The following is a 19,006-nucleotide window of genomic DNA, read 5'->3' on the forward strand; positions in this document are numbered from 1 at the left end:
GCTGGAAACAAGTGGTGTTAAAAATAAAATATATGTACATACAGTGTCTTTTCATGAGTATGAACAGGTAAGTTATAAATTTTGCATAAGATAATAAATAGAAAAGTTAACAGAGTACTTGATCTGAAAATGAGAACTAACCAACAGATGATTAGATCCTTATAACTATTCCTTTTAGCTCATTTGACATGTTTGTTCAGTTTTCTCTTTTATAAGTATTATTAGACTGCATATACAATCACCTTTTCACTTACCTGTTAAGGCTAGTGGGGAAAGAATGTATGCATGATTCTGACCTGTTATTAATAGAGGTAGACGTGATGTAAACTTCAAATTTGAGATAAGGAGCCAGAGATAGACACACTTAAAGGTCAGACACACTTGCTTAGGCCTATATCAGGGATTAATTTGCATTCTAATTATTTTTCCAAGATCAAGTGGGCTAAGTAAATATATTCATCTACAGCACCCTGTTCTCTAGAGGGTATATGCAACCCTTCACCATTAATTTTAAATTTTCAAATTCTCCTGTTGAAATAGATATATAGCTTGGCCCTAGAAGGCAGCTAATGTAACACCACTTTATCATGTGGCTTTGGAAAACATTTGCAACACTAAGTATTTAAGAGTTGTATATATGTTTCATATTTTCATGCTGAAATGTATGCAAAAAAATTCCCTAAACTTGAACATCTGCATGAGGATAATCCACTTTCTTGCAAGTTTCAGGTAGATGTCAGAAATAGAAACCTGACTGAGCTGTGCCTCCCTTTGATCCTTATCAGACTTCCATAGAAAGGATTTTGGTGTCTCTCTTTGGAAGCTAATGACAAATTCCTCCTGGTCTTAGGGGCAGCAAGGCTTCACTCAGCACAGGCTGCTCCTGGCAGAGGTGTGTCACTGAGGGCAGGGAAGGGATAGCTCAGCACCTTGGATCATTGATGACTCCTAGGTAAGAGCATGAGTATTAAAATAACTTTGAGGGTCCTGGGAGTTTTATTGTCATTGTAACTGGGTCACTTAAGCTAGTAATTAGTTAGCAAACTGTACCAAGCTTTTAGGGCCCATCTGGAGCAAAAATGTGTGAATGGAAAAGGGGGAAGCACATTTAGCCTTAAAATTATCACCAAGTTTACCATCAGTGCTGCATCTCATCTTCTTTATGGCTTTGCAGTCTAGGAAAGAATAACTGCTTGACTCCAGCTAGATGTATTTTAAGTGTAATTACCTTGGTTGTTCAGCCCGTCAGGCCTAAACCAGATTTAAGATGACAGAGCATGGGATAGAGTAGAGTTGTTTTCCATGGCAACTGTAAATATGAGCTGTCTCTTGTAACTGTTCTCTGAATACACAGTTTTGAAGTGCTTATCCAAGCATATCTGGGATTTGTTACCTGGAAAGGGGTAGAATAAGAGGGTGCAGAAAGCTGTAAATAAGACAGAACAAGCCCTGAGGGGTGTAATTGTGTAAAACTTCACCACACAGCTTCTTCCAACTTCTCTCATGTGTGCTGTAGTTCAGTGTTCAGTGAATCCTTCTTGTATCTACTACAAAGGGGGATGCAGTTCATCTTTAATGAAGTGCTATGGCAGTCCCGAGGGAAGCTGATGCAGAAGATGCTCTTTCCCTAGGGAGGGCTTTGTCTGCCAGGACTATTTCAGAGCAAAGCAGGAGAATGGGAATAGCATTGCTAATTTTGGAGAGTAGATGCATGTCCTGTGCATGCAGCTGAAGAGAACTTGAAAGAGCTGGTCTGCTTTGATTGTAGGGTTGAAGAAGGCAGACAGCAGCTGGGAGAACCAGATGCACAAGGACACAGCTCAAATGCCATGCAGCTTTCTCAGGGCTGTGTTCTTCTCACAGTATATGAGGCCTTAGAGAAGAGTTTGGAAACAATCCTTTAATACATTGTTGACTGAGAGATTTCTGTGTGCCATTCACCTTGATGTGACAAAAAGCTAAGGGCTGACTTGTTTTCCAACTATAACCTGTGATGGAAAACTGATGAATGTCTGGGTTTCAGTGTTGCAGATGAAGATGTGACTGGTACCCAGTAGTACATGCTTGACAAAACCCAATCTAGAAATTGACTTACTTTCCTTCATTATTTCTTTGTTATTGTTTGAATGATATAGGACAAACAATTAACCAACAAATGCTGCAGGTGGTCTACTACCTTTATTGTTTTTAATAAATCTGAACCACGTACATGGCTTTAAGTGGTTGCTAATTGAAGGATATTCTATAGCCTTATCCATCAAAAAAAATATATGGTCATGGTTCACTCTAGTCTTTTAACCTGGAATATTTTGTTGCTACTTAGAATACAAAACCAAAACTAATATGTATCAAAAAAGCATTGAATTTCCCACAGTGCTTGCCCTCAGTCTGGTGGGAAGAAGAAGAAACAGGAAAAAAGATACACAAACAAATACTCTGTGAACTAAAAGTAGGATGTGCATAATGCTTTTCAACTGATAGAGAAGGGGTTTGATGCATTCCCACAGAATTGCCAAATTACATACATCACCCATTCTCACAAGGTCAGTAATCATGGGATGTATCATCCTTATTCCTCCCTCCTGAAATCCACCCAAGGAAACAAAGCATATTGGAAAAAAAACGCCACCAAAAAAAAAAACAAAAAAAAACCAAACCAAAACAGACAGAAAAATATTCTTGCTGCCTGGTGAGATTTGAAGTCATTTCCTGCTCTTAAACTTCCTCTACAGAGCTGATCCTTTCCTCTCTGTGTGACTAGAAGGTGCACATTCAGTCCAAAATGAAAAACCAAACATTTAAGATGACTCGCTTAAAGATGGCACCTGTGCACTGATTCCAGAACTTCCTTGTACTCATCCTATGACCTTAAATGTTGTCTCTTACAGGTGTTTAGCTAGGTCATTTTCATTTTGCTGTGGAGAATCCCTACCCACTACCTGCTCTGAAATCTTAAAGTCTGTATAAATATTTCTGAGGAGGCTTTAATATGTGCCACTCTGGTGCCCAGTCTCCAGTTGGACCAGGATGCTGCTGTGTTGGAACAATAAAGAAACACGTGGAGAAACAGTCCCTTTCCAAGACATTAGCTGCTTAAGTAGAAAAGTACTTTCATTTCATCTGATATTAATTGAAACATAAATTACATTGGTAAATACAAGAATTGACTCTAGGTTTTCCAGCTGTAAACCCAAGTTTTTAATCACATGGCAATCCAGCCAATCCCTCTTCTAGTTATGGGTTGCTCTTTCATTAAGCCTTTACTTTATTGTTTTTGTTTTAATTTTTAGTCAGGTATTTTGTACAGTGATTGCTGCAGAGACTAACAGATTACACTTCCTTCAGTGTGATTAATTGGTTTACCATAATTCTCCCAGTGTGACTGGGGAATGGGTCATTTACAAAGCTTGATAATGATAAGCATATGCAAAAGGACACTTATAGACCAAAATTTATTATAGTCTGATCTTTCTAAAATGTATACATGTAATAAAAACTTTCTGAAATCAATACTGTTGATCTGATGATGCATTAACACCAGGTTATCTCTAATATATGAGATAAATTGAGACTTTTAGTATGGGAAGAGTGCTAATGTTCTTATTAGCAATTACATAAAAAGATCACTTAGCACAGCTATAAACTATTGCATTGTAAGATTTAAAAGTAGTTTGGAACTCTTAAGGACCATGCTATATATAGCTAATCTTTTCTATATTACTAGAGAATATGTTTCTATTGAAATGTATGTAAATTTGACACATCGGGTCAGTTCTAAAAAGGTAAAGAAAAAAGATTAGCAGTAACTAAATTGAATGAATTATGTACTTACTGACAAAGAACACTGGTATTTTCTAATCCCTTCTAAGACTTTTTCTCTCTGTGCAAGATTATGGATAGTTTTCCTGAATAAAATAATGTTTTCAAAGGTCCCTAAAGGCTGACACCTGAATCTTCTTACCTTTTAGAAAGAAGAAATATTTCTTAAAATTATGGGGCCTTATTAACACTTTCAAACTGGTTCAGAAGAAGATTAGAAATTTATATGCTACCAGATGATAGTCAACATTTCTGAGAAAAAAAACCTGCCTCCAAAAAAAACTAAGAGTTTTGTGTGGGGTCAGTGTCTTTGTAAATCACCCCAGAATGGTTGCCAACATTACATGGCTGGTAATTATAGCTAACCTCCTAGAGAAATTTAATTTACATTTACTTTCATATGGGTCAAACAATGATGAATCATATGCCTTTAAAATAGGTCCTCTCCAGCTCTCTTCTTCCCTCTGGGCACTGGAAGGCTGCTCTAAGGACAGCCCTGCTCTTCCTCCAGCTGAAAAACTCAAACTCCCTGAGCCTGTCTTTATAGGAGAGCTGCTCCAACCACCTGATCATCTTTGTGGCTCTCCTTCAGATTCACTCAAAGCTGTTTCCCGCTCAAAAATTAAAATCACAAAGCTATTATTATAACTTCTTTAATACAGTATCTTTAAAATTATTATTGTTATTTTTATTTTAAGGAGAAAACTAAAGAAAGAACCTTCTCTTGAATACATTTGATTCAAATTAAAATCTTTTGAACTGCACTAAAACTCTCTCTCTCAAGTCAGTTCAACCTTTATGTGTTATGGATGATTTCATGGATTTGTGCAAATGTTTTGTGACCCTCCCTTACTCCCTGGTCTGAGCTTCTGTTTGCCTGTACATCTCTCTCATGATGCATTTTGACATACTGTCATGGCAATCATGCACTGCAGAAAAGGCTGCCTTACTCTTAGGCAGGAGGGAGGGCTCTAGAATGACAGGTCCCACGAGGCACTTCAGCCTCACAGACTGCTGAATCTTCATGTGGCTTTCAACCAACTTTTCTTCAGCTGGTTCTAATGCAAGAAAATTAAATATTCTTTTGGATTTAGAGGAAAAAAAATTCTGTTTTTTTCCAAAACATTTCAAACAATTTCTCAGAATGTTTTGGTATTCAGTCTGTTTCTGGAACAAAAGTAACATCAAAATATTTGAGCTTAGGAAACATTTGAGTGAATGTTCGTGGGTGTCTCAGTCGATCCCTAAAATGAAGAAAAGGTGCTGTTGAAGACAAATAAAAGGAAGAGGAGTTCCCAAAAGATGGTAGTGGCACAATGAAATATTTGGTATATAAAGTAGATCAGGCTTTTATGTGAATATCAGGGAACTGCTTGTCCTGTATACAGTGGCATTCACAGAATTGTAGAATAAGCTGAGTCAGAAAGGATCTGCAGGGATCGTTGAAGTCCAATTCTTGGCCCTGTGCAGCACTATCCCTAAAAATCACAGCATGTGCCTGAGTGTAATTTCCAAATGCTTCTTGAATTCTGTCAGGCTTGAGGCAATGATCGCTTCCCTGGGGAGCCTGCTCCAGTACCCAACCATCCTCTGGGTGAAGAATAATTTCCTAATATCCAATCTCCCCTAACACAACATTTCCTGGGGTTGTATTGTTGGTCACGAAATAGAAGGAACCCTTCCACTTCACCTCACGAGGAAGCTGTACACCACTGTGAGTTCTCCCCACAGTCTCCTCCAGGCTGAACAAACCAAGTGACTTTAGACACTCCTGATACAGCTTGCCCTCAAGGCCCTTCACCATCCTCATGGCAGTCCTTTGGGTGCTCTCTAAGAGCTTTATATCCTTCTTAAATTGTGGCACCCAAACCTGCACAGAGGACTCGAGGTGAGGCTGCAGAAGCATAGAGTGGGATAGGAGTGGATAAGGCTGAATGATTCAAAATGCTCTTTTCTTAGCCTTTTGTCTAGGATGTGCTACTACTTGTCTCCTATTCCTCTGCACAGATTTACCTCCACAGGTCCTCATTTGATTCCTAAACTAAGCTATTATTTTAGTTGAGTTTCTTGAGAATTTCTTTCTATTTTTTTTTTTCTTACTATTTTGTTTGACCAGAGTGGTCAATTGAAAATAACTGGCTAAAGTTTCTCATGAACTTTGACTATGGGAAACTCTACAGATGGACCAATATCTAAAAAGCACTTTGGTTTATGGCTTATTGTGGAAATGAAATCATGCTGCCTTTGTGCAAGCATATACAGATGTGGGCACCCTTCTAAATCACTTTTAAGCTCATTGTCCTTGCAGAAATCAGCTCTCAGAGATAATTTCCCTCTGTGAAAACAGATAATGGTATAGAGGAAGAAGATATCATACATGCCCTCAGGAAAAGATGTTGGGTGAGCTCATCCTTTTTGAAGCACTAGGTAGTCAACAGCAGAGGGATGACACACAAGTGACCTGGCCTTAAAAGTTTCAGGAGAGCTTGCACCTTTCTAGAGAAGTACAACAGAAGTGACTTACAAGTTGTAGAAACCAAACAAAGTTCATTTAGTATTTCTAATGTTTGAAGAGAAAATATCTGTGGGATGTTCCCATGGTAGTCATTCATTCATTCATTCATTCATTCATTCATTCATTCATTCATAATGGAAAGTTTCTGAACCTGAATTAAGGAGCAGACAGAGAAAACTTTTTCAGTGAGATGTTTGTGTTCCTGCAGTTCTCCAAAGCGATTCCTGTCTGGAAAGTGTCAAGGGAAGAAAATAAACTAAAAATACAAGTATAGCTAATGTATTTCTCTCTATTCTGTCATGTAGCTATCTCAGTATATGATCAAGAAATGCACTGGTCTCTTTTTATGCCACAGTTCTATGCTTGGCTCAGGATTGCTACAGAGAGATGTTGGATAGGAAGAGGCTTATCAACTGTGCTTAGTTCTCATGTTGTTTTGACATCCTGCTATCAAGAAAGTCTTCTGAGGAAAAAGAGATGAGATTGTTAGATAATTCATCTAGGTCAGACTGGTATTAAATAGAAACAAGTAAAATTCTTGCATTTCACGACATTTGGAGTTAATATTCTGTGACATTTTGATTTAAAACTTTGCTTTGTTTCAGTACTGGAAGTCATTTTAGTATTTCTAATAAAACGACCAGGGAGGGGAAGTTCCAGAAGGACCAAAATCCCTTCTTTAGGAACAATGCTATGCCATAAAAACTGTGCTAATTAGATTTGCATATTCTGCAAAGAGAGCTGAAATGAATTACCAAGTGATGGATGTTGCTTAGTCAAATGTCACTTTTAGTGTAAATGTTCAGCAGAAAGCTTTTGCATGAGATTTAGATCTCTTTCTAAAAGTCATGCTTCATCTACATTCTGTGGAGGGAGGGGAATTCAGCCTAAATATGTGACATCGGTAGAGCTCACTTGTTTTTATCTCAGTCTAAAAGCCACTAATATTGGAAGCTGGTCTCCCTTTATACTGTGAACTGACCCTAAAACCCAGCCAGAGTAAACACTGAATCTGTGAGGACATCCCAGCCAAAATTTGAATGCCACAGCTTATATGTAATGTCTAAACTTTTCCTTCTATTGTTGACAGTGTCTTAGATTTATCTCTATTATACTGCTGTCAGTGCTCATCGATTTTGCACACTCCAGCTTGACGGACCATTTAATTAACATTAATCTGTTTTGAATATACAGCCTGCATAGGTAAGATGTGTACCCTGTTCCTTGTTAAGTGCTATCTTTATATAATTAACTGTTGATAGCCTATACCTCATTTACAGATAAATTTCCTGTAGTGTGACAATTCTTATTTTAACTTTGGTGGTTTTTTTGGTTGTTTTATTTGTTTTAAGGCAAGGTCATTGGCAAAGTTGTAGGTGTAATTTCTTACTGTAAAGCCTGACTTCTAACACCATAATGGTAACTGGACTATACAGCTGGTTCTTGAAAATAGGCCTTTGAATCATTTCCCATCTGGTTACTTCGAAGTTTATGGAAAATTAATTTGGTGTCGTTCCCCAGATGTCCAGCCTCTTTTGCCATTTATGTTAATTGACCCAATTTATTGGCAAAGTTGAAAGAAGGAACAAAAAGTTAATACATTGTAGAGATCAAATTTCTCTCTCTCTCACAGAAATGACTGAAAGGCTGTCAGGATGGGTCAGGAGAGCTGGCACTCCTAATTTACTTTCCAAGAGGAAAGGACTTCTTGCAATAGTCAGGGAATTTGCAGAAAATCTGAATGAGACTTCTTGTCTTATTTGAAGAAAAGCTTTCATTCCCAGTGAGTATTGTATCTATTAGAACAGTGAAAATATACATTCAACCAGCACTAGCCAAGCTGAAAATTATTATAAGGGGTCACTTAGGAGTAGGTTGTTATAATTTTTTTTTGTCCTATAGTCAAGGTTAGGAGAGATGACCTAAGGATTTATTTCAAGTATTTCATGTACATCTGAAATAAAAAATTGTGTGTCTTCTCAATGTAGGTATCAAGCTACAGAACCGTACTATCTAATTTCAATAATTCTTTAGGAAGAGGGGAATATAATGACTGAGAATTGTAGAAGGTGAACTTGCTGACTGTAAAGAACACTAATATTAGTAATATTATAAGATTTGTGGTATGCCTTCCTTAGAGAAAGGCTAATATCTCAAGTCACTGAAGCAAAAAAATTACTCCAAGTTGTGATTTTTTGATTCTAAGATCAACCAGGATCCAAGAATTTGTCTAAGAGAAGTTCAGACATGGGAACTTCAGTGTATCTGGGATGCTGCTTACACCATGGGCCGATGCAGGCCATATCTTTACCAATGTAGTCATGGAAATCAATAACGAGAGGGAACTGAAAAACAACTACATCAAAGCTGGAACTTCAGGTAAGCAAGTACCAGATTTACCTTACTCCAAAGGTAAATCATTAGCTTTGCCTCAGGATCTGATTTCTGGTTTTTAAAAGGATTTTCTAGGCAGACCTGTGATCTACATCTTAATCACTGCTTTTTTGAAAGATTGATTATTACATGAAGACCTGTGATCCGTAGGGTAATCAGTTTTAAAATTTTGGATGCAGTTCAAGGCAAATATGTCAGGTCTAAATCTAAAATCTCTTGGTATTTCACTGTCATTTTCTTGTTTCTACAGGCAAAGACTCCACTGAGAGATGAAGTTAAAAAAGATAAAAAAGAAAGCAGATGAACAAATGCTACATGCCTTAATTCTGGAAATTGTAACAGCCCTGCCAGAAAAAATACTATTTTGCTGGTTAAGTGAGGCTGTGGATACCCCTCCTTGTCCAAGCTGGCTCTACTGACTGGAGATATTATTGTACCCCAGCTGCTCATTGTAATCCTGTCTCCATCCATGGCTATTCAAATGAAAATAATCGTGCCACCGTTTCTGGGCCATCTGGGTGAACTGAAACCAGAGACCTGGGTGGACTGAATCCACTGGTCATGCTAACAGCAAGTGTAAGAGGAAAGTATCCCACAATATTCCTAACTGCAAATGGGGATGGCAACAGCGCCCAGCAAAGAGTAGGCAACTAAGAACCAAGAATCCAACAGCACACTCAGCCTGTAGGGTTGTCAGAAAGCTTATTTTAGGATGGTGTGCTGCTATGGTTCTTAGAGAACAGGAATTTTTTTCTAGTGAAAACAGGTTGAAAGTATTCCACAGACAGTAGTGTGAAAGAATACGTTCAAAAAAACTGCATTTAATGAATATGCAAGAGGTTGTGCTGACACATTTAACTCTGGCTGATTTTGCAGTCTCTATATATCCTGAAGATCACTTTTATATGGAATATATGTCTATGTGTGTGTATATATATATATATTATATATATGTACACACACACATGTAGTATTTAATATAATCTAACTCTTTTTCTATATCAAGGGCCATGAAAAAATCTTGGCGTCTTGTGATGACAAATAACAAAAAAACTCTCAGAACTAATGCATTTAAATTGACTGATATAAAATGGAGGTTTTTTTTTTTTAAAGGCTCTGAACATTTTCAGCAGTGCAGACACTCTAATTCATGTTCTGTGCTTAACTAATGGCAGCTGTATTCTCCAAAATTGTACATTTGGTCCTGTCTTCCCACATGCTCTTAACAGCTAACCAACAAAAGCTCTTAGGACTTAAAAAAAAGCCCTTCTGAGCTCAGGGAAATAAAAAGGTTTTTACACTGTTACTGGTTGCAGGCCTTTTATAAATCAATTTCTCAAAGCAAAGAAGCAAACCTAAATTTTTAATTCTAACTATGCATGTGATAATTATTAATTAACTGATGGACAGCAGTTGAGTGTTCATGATGTACTGAATATTAGTTCTGCAGATGTCTCATTTACATTGCTTTCAACATTCAGATATCAAAATAAGTCATTAAAACAACCATTTTTAATTAATGATAGATGATTTTATAGGAGCCTTAATTTTCTAGAGAACTGATACTTAACATTAGTGATGCTAACGGGCAGACTAGTCAGAAGTTTCAGGGATCACAATTTTATTTATACAATTAAGTTTTCAGTAGCTGAGTTTGAAAATACTGTGTAACATTTTTTTGGAGTGACATGTCTAGGTGAGCATACTCAAGACAGATATTTCTAAAAAATGTTAACAACTGGGAGAAATGCCCATACCAAAGGGAGAGGAAGAAATCCCCATTTTTTCCAAAGGCAGCAATTAGTAGGAATTATATTTATTCCAGTACTTGCTATATAAGGACATGTATTGGCACATGTTGTTTTACTCTCGTGGTACTAAAAAAATCCAAGAAACTAGCTTGCAGTGCAAACAGAAAAACTATGTCAATAACTAAAAAAACTAACCAAAAAAATTCCCCACCAAAGAAAAACAAATGAACCAATGCATTTGGCTGTCTGTAATTTAGATTTACAAGAGATTTCCCTCCACATCAATGAATAGTCTCCAGCTGTGGAGCAACCCTTTGTCACTGTGTGACCCTTTGTGCCAGAAAAAGACAGTCACTGTCTCATAGGCAGATTCTGTGTTCAGTGTGGCTGTCTCATCCTTCCTTGATGTTCACAGGAGTTCTGTTACTGTGCAGAGCATGTAGAGTGGTTTTAATGCTTTTATCACTTGGACCATCCACGAAAATGTTAAATGAGACTGACCAGTCTTTGACCACCACTCTGCATTTGGTTTTAGAGGAGTTTGAGGGTTGTCCCTGCACCAGGGCCATCAGTTGCCTGATGCTTTTGGATAGTCCAAATACTACACTGTGGTTATCCTTGGGGCACTGGAACACCTCTTCATTGTTTACAGCTGAACTGTTATTGTTTTCCTCATTGTTAACCACTTGGTCTTTTGGCTGAGGGAAAACTTTGATAGACAGTCTTTATGGTCAGGATTAGGATCTGTGCTGCCAAATGATCTGATATGATCTTTTTGTTGTGTAAGAGCACTAAGAGAAGCATCAGCCTAACATCACTTGGGACAACAAAGTATAGTACAGACGACTTTGTCATCAAAGGGCTTTCATGTGTCAGCTGTTCACCCAGAAAGATTTTGGGGACTGGAAAAAATATCAAGTCTATGCAAACTCCAGACATTTGGTAGCCTTGGTCACAGTTTAGTGTGTCCTGACTTAACCCCAAATTCTAGAGTAGTGCCACTCTTGTGGCAAGCAGTCAGTCGCTCTAGAAAAGATGTCTCTGAGTCTCATAAATGTCCTCCCCACTTTGAACTGCAGCTGTCGTCCAGCTTGACCCCATATGCTGGAGGTGTTGTAGAGAGGGGAAAAAACTCTGCATACATAAGGGCATGATGCAGAACTAACTGCAGTTTTAACTCTTTTTGAGCCTTATCGACTGGGAGACTGAAATGTTAATGACTCAAACAATCGGCCTTTGCAAAAGCAATGGGGTGTTTTGGTGAGGCCAGATTTGCATGCCCAACAAAAGTGGGGAGAAGAGGTTTTTGTGTATGGTGGTGAAATCTCTGGTCTGCACAAGACACAGGGAGTGAGCGCTCTTCACCAGAAGATCGTCACGAAAACCAGCCTTTGTTCAGTAACAAGCTGGGGTTTGAACCACGTAAGGGAGAGGGCTAATAAGAAAGAGATGCTACTAGGTGGGATAATGCTTTTTACCAAGCCAATTTCCTCCCTTACACAACTGTCTCAGTTGTAAAACTTCCCCTCCCCTCCATGGAAGTACCAAGACATTCTCATGTAGGCCTGAAGGTATTCATCCCTTCTGATGGGGCATAACTGGCTCAACTATGCTGGCTGGTGTGAGAGACAGCTGTCATGTCATAGGTGTCATGTACCATCAAAGGCCCCCAAAGTGCCCTCAGACACAACTTCTGAGGCCTTGCATCTCAGAGGATTGTGCATCCACAGTGCTGCAACAGATCTACAGTTACATCAGGCAGTGTAAAACTGCCCCCTCAGGAGGTACCTGGGCACTCCCACATAAACCTGAATTTATATTAACCCATTGAAATCTGTGTTTCATGGGCCTCCCCTACCCCAATGGACCAAGATTGTAATGACCACTTCAACGAGCAAACATCGAAATTGAAATGAACAGGTCTTGTTTCTGGATCCACAGGTGGTGATATCTTCCCCTCCACAATCTACTCCTATCCTTTCTTTTTCTTTCTTTTCTTTATATATTCTCTTAAGTGATATCTTTACACTTCTATATTGTTATATTACTATAGAGAAAAATAACCAAAATGGCTACATATCTCCCTTCTATTGCAACCAAATTGTTCTAAAATAAACCCTACACATATATGTATTTAAACACTGATCATTCACTGTTATTTCACTCTAATCTATCCCAAGGGAATCTATTAAAAAGAACTTCAGTTATCCTCACCTTCAGGGACAGGTCGTAACACCGAGTCTGTAATTTTAACAACTAAATATTGAAAGTGCAGTTCCCTTTCCCCACCTGTGTCATTATTCTAGCATGATGCCAATGAAAGGCTTCTGTCTGCTGAAATCAGGACTTGCATTTAAAAATAGCAGCCAGTGATGAATCTAACATATGTTTTTTATCTGCAAGAATTTACTAGGACTGAACTGGTAAAGAGGGACATGGGACTAAACAAGGTAAGAGGGGAAATAGAAAATAATGGCAGGGAGCTAGGAAAAAGCAAAAGGACAAAATAAACTTGGGAGGAGGAAAGATGATGGAAACAAAAGAAATATTGCTGAAACAGGAGGGTGCTTCGAAAGTGAACTCATAGATATGGTAGCACACTGGGGAAAGAAGATGTACAGAAAAGGAGGGAAATTAATAATGTGTTGCTCCATTGAACTTCAATTCTGAAGTGGATGCTGGAATTATTACTGCAATTTTAAAGTTTTCCAACTGAATTGGAATCAAGTTCTCACTTCACCCTTCACATCCTATTAGGTAGTTCTTAGATCATAGCTTATTTATAGGTGCTTATAATCTCCCATCCTGGATTTGCTGCAGCTTTACCTCCTTGGGCCTTGTCTTCCCTCTGGCACAGAGTAAATGCAGCCAGCTCTGCATCCATCTGCAGCTGGCCTCCCTTTTCATCCTATTACTAGGAGTTTTTCCTTATAGAACCTTTCAAACAATTTCTGTGTTTACCTTACATCTTTTTGCATTATCCCATTCATAGCATGTACAATGAATGCTTCCATGTACAATGCCTGTCACATTTTATACCATTATGCTGCTCTCTATAACTTGACTCTCAATTAAGTCCAGAAGATGACATAATCAAAGAGTGGTTCATGAACCAGAAGCTACTACTTAACAGAAGTAAATTTTCCTGCCAAGTTCAGGGACCAAGATGCAGCCTATTGTAAACTGCATCCTTTCAATTACTGTTCATGAATTTTATGCTTTTCTTGACAAGTTTTGCATCCTCTCCACTGGTTGGAAAATACATACTACATAAGTATTATGATCTAGTTCTTTAAATTATTAGAAATGTCTCTGCCTGAACTGAAGTGCAAACAAGACCATATGCCAAAGTTAATAGTACAGATTTTATTTAAAAGTAAATGAGAGAGAGAGAGAGAGAGAGAAAGAAAGAAAAAAAGAGGTGGCAGGACAGAAAGAAAGTGACAGAGACAGATTAAGTAGAAAATATCGCCACTCCATGGATCCAAACAATGTCCCATTGATCCTCTCCATTCAGTCTTCTTGGTGGTGAGGGTCCTTCCCCAAAAACAGAGTCTGGTGGATTAATACACATTTAAGCCAGAAAATTCCCAGGTACTACCCCAGAGAGGGGCAGGTAATTTTGACACTTTCCCTGGTAACAGACTTTGGATCTGTTGAATCTCTTTGCATCACGTGCAGTGCTCTGGTGCAAGGCCTCAGGAATAAGTCTGGGGAGCATTTTTGGGGGGTCTTTGATGGGTTATGACACCCCCTCAGCTGTTCTTCACATGAATGCCCTGTAGATATGGCCTTTCAGGGGTAGGGGGTTTTACAACTGAGCCTGTTTGTGTAAGGGAGGATGGGTGTTCAGTGTCTGTGACCTGAGGTTATGCCACACACCCAAAACTCTCCTCCTCTCACTTTGGTTGGGGGGGGTGCAAACCTGCCCTCAACAGAGAGCCTGAGGGCTATGGCTTCCTCCACCCCATGGAACGAAGACAGGGATGGTTTTCAGGACAGCTGCTGGGTTTGGCTTTCTTGTGGATGCATTCTTCTCCCTCAGCCTTGTTTTTCCTAGACCTGAAATGATTGAATAACACTGTCACCTCTATCTTATCTCAAGTTCCCTTCGGTGGCTTAACTCACCATTCAGAGTTCCCCTTAGGAGGCATCTTCAGGGAGGGGAGGGCTTTGGTGATCACACCTTCTTTATACAGTTTTGTCTTCATGGACAAAAGTCCCTCATAACAATGTTTAAGCCATGACATAACATTTCAGTCTCTGACAATTGGCAACAGAAAACCATTTCAGAAAGTGAAGACAGTCTTCATGAGTAAAGGTTATAATAAGCAAGCCTTGACTTGCAGCCTGGCTTGCTAAGTTTTGCTTTAGGCTACTGGGTTTTCTGAATCTCTCCATGGAAAGTAAATTGAAAAGTAGCACAAAGGTCATCTGATTTGCAACTGAATGAGTTTTGAGACTGTTAAAAGACAGCTTGACTGCCCATCTCTTATCCACCTCTTGCCCACCTTCAGCTCTTCCACTGACTTTACCCCTCCCTCCAGCACCAAGGGATTTAAATTTTTGTGCTTTCAATTATTTCATAGCTTGAGGTAAAGGAAATGCTTTGCTGCCTTCATCTACATGAACTGTATAATGCAGGGAATTAGCAAGAGGTGTTGACATTGACACCCTCTCTAATACTAGAAGGACAGTCAGTGCTCCAATTCACCATTTATATAATTAGAAGATTTCTGAATCCCGGTTGCTTTGGTGAACCAAAAGCAGTCGTCGCCAGAAACAATTTACCCTACCAGCCCTTCATCTGTTCACAGAGCAAAGGGCAGGTCCTGTCTCACATTCCTCACCAAGAGAGGAAGAGCTGACCACACTCAGTGAGAAATTTAATTACAGTCATCACAGCAAAAGCCCTGCTGTAATTTCATTTGTTTCTTATTGCATTCTTAAAATTATTCTGTTGTTGCTCGAAAGGTATTGTTTGGCTTCAGTGATCTAGCAGTCCAAGATATGTGAAGTAGGAATTTAAAATGCAATAATCAGATTAAGCATGTGAAATATGATCAATATATGATTTCAGCTTTCACTGGACTGTTAAGCACCTGCATGACCATGCTGCCTAGTGATCCCACAGCTGACAGCTGTGGTCACCCATGAGACCTCTGACTGGAAGGCCACATGAGAGCTGCTCCCAACTCACCAATACTTACCTTTTTGTCAATATTAAATGGAATGAATGCAGGTTATGCCACCTGATAACCTTCTTATGCCTTCTCTATGCAGTCAGCAGCTTTGGAGAGCCATCCCTGGGTGGAACTCCACTGGGTAATGAGGCATTGCCAGACACTGCTGTAACCATGCACTTGACCACTCATACCTCTACATCAGGAGCAACCATCATGATGTATTCACTTTTTTGGTTTGTTTATTTCTGAGTGCACAAACAGCAGAACCAAATGCATACCATTAGACTCATAAAGAATGTTTTCCCCTCTGCATACAAATTTCAGTGCCTGTATCTTTAGCTATTGCCAGAACTTTTGGGCACTTAGCTCCATGAGTTGACAGGCACTGAAGTGATTTAATTTTGGAACAGTCCTAACGTATTTTACAGTTCTGAAAACACTGTTTAAGAAATATTTGGCCAAAACTTCCAGTCAAGGATGGACTCATCTGTTCTTTGCAGTTTTAAAATAGGAAAACCAAAATGCACTAGTGAGATCACTTGTCCTGCCACATCTAACACAGCCCACAATGTGCACAAAACCTCAAGAGGAGGAAAGCATCCTCTCCTTCCGCCAGAACTGACTCCCATGTAAAACCCAAGAGCAGATATTTTCAATACAGCAGAAGAGTTGCTCCATGGCAAATCTGCTACAGAGCAGCAAAAGAAAAACCTCTGCCTTTTACATCACAGAGAAGATCTATCTGTCCCTCTTGGATGAATAGCCCTATCCACAGGGACCACTGCTTTTTACTTTTCTTTTTGAGGTACCTGTACCCCAAAGGCAAAAATCTCATTATCCTTCTCTGTCCATCTTGGCCTGGAAATATTTTTAAATGCTCCCTGTGGAAATCAGGTCTGTGTTTTCCAGAACGTATGCTTACTGTGTCCTGTTACTCTTTCAGATCATAACAGGTCCAAATGCTGTGTTCCTTCCCATCCTCTGGGTTTGCATGCTTTCTCTGACAGACTGCTGTGTAGCTGTGGCAGCTGGGTGCTACAGACTCTGCAGACATGATGTGACACATCTTCTCTGATTATGGGCAGTTTAACAGCAATGGACAAAAATCAGGCACAGAAACTTAGTGCCGATGTTTGTATTTTTTGTGTCCCATTTTTCATTTCTTCATCCCATCATTTTGAGCATGTACTTACAGCTACAAAGTCTCCCAGGAAAAAAATTTTCACTCTCCTCTGCCTCCCAATATGTTGGAAAAGAGGACAGACTCTACATTAGAAGTCAGGCTCCTGCCAGGTCACTACTCACATTCCTTTGTCGAGACTGTGCTAATTTTTCTGCAGGCCTTGATCCAGGAGAATTGCCTGGAGAAGATCTCTGGCCCCAGGTTGCAACACCTGGTTTCCTGGCAGATACAGCTGTCTCCCTGAAGGCACAATGCTAATGGTACCAACCCTACTGTCTGTCTGTCTGTCTGTCTATCTATCTTAATTCTTGACCTACACCGAGAGATGTGGTTAGAGAACCCATGGCTCCTTCATGAGTCCTTGGAAGGCAAAATGGGCATTTGTGACTGGTGAAGTGGTGGTGTGTTCTGATTATAGTACCTCTACTTAATGCCACATTTACCCACAATGGAAAAAAATGTGATCTAGTCTGGAGTCTTTTAACTACTACAGACTGTTAACCACAGCCTGCAACTAACCAGGCTTGAAATTTGCCTATTTACATGGCTGATAGATGAGGAGTAGATTTGCAGTATAGGTCTGAGGAGCTGCAAGTGTGACTAGTTGAGTGTAGAACCCCTTCACACTGCTTGCTTTACTGCTGGGTGAAGGGAGAACAGCAAAAATGCATATGTGGTGGAGACTGGGAGAGGGGGTAGTCCTTTGGAGAGTCTTCATAATCCCAGGCACTTAGCTCTGGCCACTGACTGTCAATACATCCTCCATAAGCAAGTGTGTGCAGAGCATGTCCTCTCTCTAATGATGGCATTTTCTGCCTTTCAGCCTTGCAAGCATACCTGCATCAGCTCACTTGCAGAGCAATGCCATAATGCTGGCTAGGCCAGGCAGCTGAGCTTTGACTTATCCTGGACTGGAGGAAAAGTGTCACTGCCATGGCCACAGACTGGACTTGGGAAGAAACTTCTTCTGTGCCTTGGAAACTGATACAGACAGGTTAGATGATCTGATTTGGTCATAGACACTTAGTAAGGATGAGGACCAGCTTAGTAGCAAGGTAAGCTGGTGAGCTACTCAAGATTGAAGATTTGTTTCAGGAAAACAAGGATGTTTCACTTTGTGGGGTTTTTTTTTCTAAGTGAAATAGTGTCCTGATCTGTATGTACCAGGCCTGGGACAGATTTGTGAAACCAAATCATTACTTGTGGGGAAACAACACTCATCCTCACCACATTTGCTGCTGTTACAACACAAGTGAGTAGGTGAGAGTTGCTCACCTCAGCACTGCATGTCACAGCACAGGGCACAGTTATGGTGCCTTGTATTTGGTGGCACAGAGCAAGGAGGGGGCAGAGCACATGGCCAAGCTGGAATCCCAGCTGGAATCTTGTCAGCTGTAACCACTTGTGGTTGCTTTGGAACCATCTGCCTGCCTCCAAACTTTTCTTTGCAGACATAACACGTAGGTGATGTGGATGATTGTGGACTAGAACTCCTGTGAGAAATTCAATCCAACAGTATAAACACATCCTCTCATTGCTGCTGACAGTGTTAAAAGAACCAAAGTAATATTTTTTTCAGAAGTCAGGCTATAGATATCTGTGGTTAGGAACTTAGCTACAAAGCACTGGAACATTACTAACAAGATAATATGAAAAAGCTATGCAATTCTGTTATATGGGTTTCATGCCTTAAAGAACACAAGTTTTCTCCCTCTCTTGGATGAAGTTTTGTAAGCAGAAGGTTTGCTGAAAGAAATCCCAAATACTTTTCCATCAATAATGCATGGTGTCAGTGTATATGTTCCTGTCTGAAACAGAAAATGGAAAGCAAGGCAGCTGTGATGAGGTTATTAGTAAATTAATATTTTCCTATTGGAATGTCTAGAGGTAGATGAGATGTATTGTTAACTCTCAATTTCCCCCAGGGAATGGAAGCTGAGTCAGTTCACCACACATTGTCTCTGCTGGTATTTCTTCCTCAGGGAAGGACTCCTCACTTTCTCTGTGCCAATGTGGGGCCACTCCCATGGCAGACAGTCCTCCATGAACTTCTCCAAAGTGGTTCCTTCCCACAACCTCTGGTGTGGGTCCCTTCCATGGAGTGCAGTTCTTCAGGAACAGGCTGCTCCAGTGTGGGCTCCCCCCAAGGACACGAGTC

The 19,006-nt window shown here is 39.7% G+C and overlaps 1 long non-coding RNA gene across 2 annotated transcripts in view; it reads left to right on the top strand.

The window, feature by feature from the left end:
• The window catches only part of LOC111924475 (uncharacterized), a 45,079-nt gene that overhangs the window by 12,963 nt on the left and 13,110 nt on the right, over positions 1–19,006 (top strand). Inside the window, exons 2-5 of one of the 2 annotated variants that reach the window (XR_015284453.1) lie at positions 7,968–8,117; positions 8,541–8,713; positions 8,979–9,315; positions 17,672–17,903. This is a non-coding gene — a long non-coding RNA (uncharacterized LOC111924475). Of the gene's footprint in view, positions 1–7,424; positions 7,538–7,967; positions 8,118–8,540; positions 8,714–8,978; positions 13,105–17,671; positions 17,904–19,006 lie in introns of those variants that run through there. The other variant, XR_015284455.1, reaches the window with a different exon arrangement.

This window comes from Cyanistes caeruleus, chromosome 1 (genome assembly GCF_971803275.1).
Source record: "Cyanistes caeruleus chromosome 1, bCyaCae1.hap1.1, whole genome shotgun sequence".
NCBI lineage: Eukaryota > Metazoa > Chordata > Aves > Passeriformes > Paridae > Cyanistes > Cyanistes caeruleus.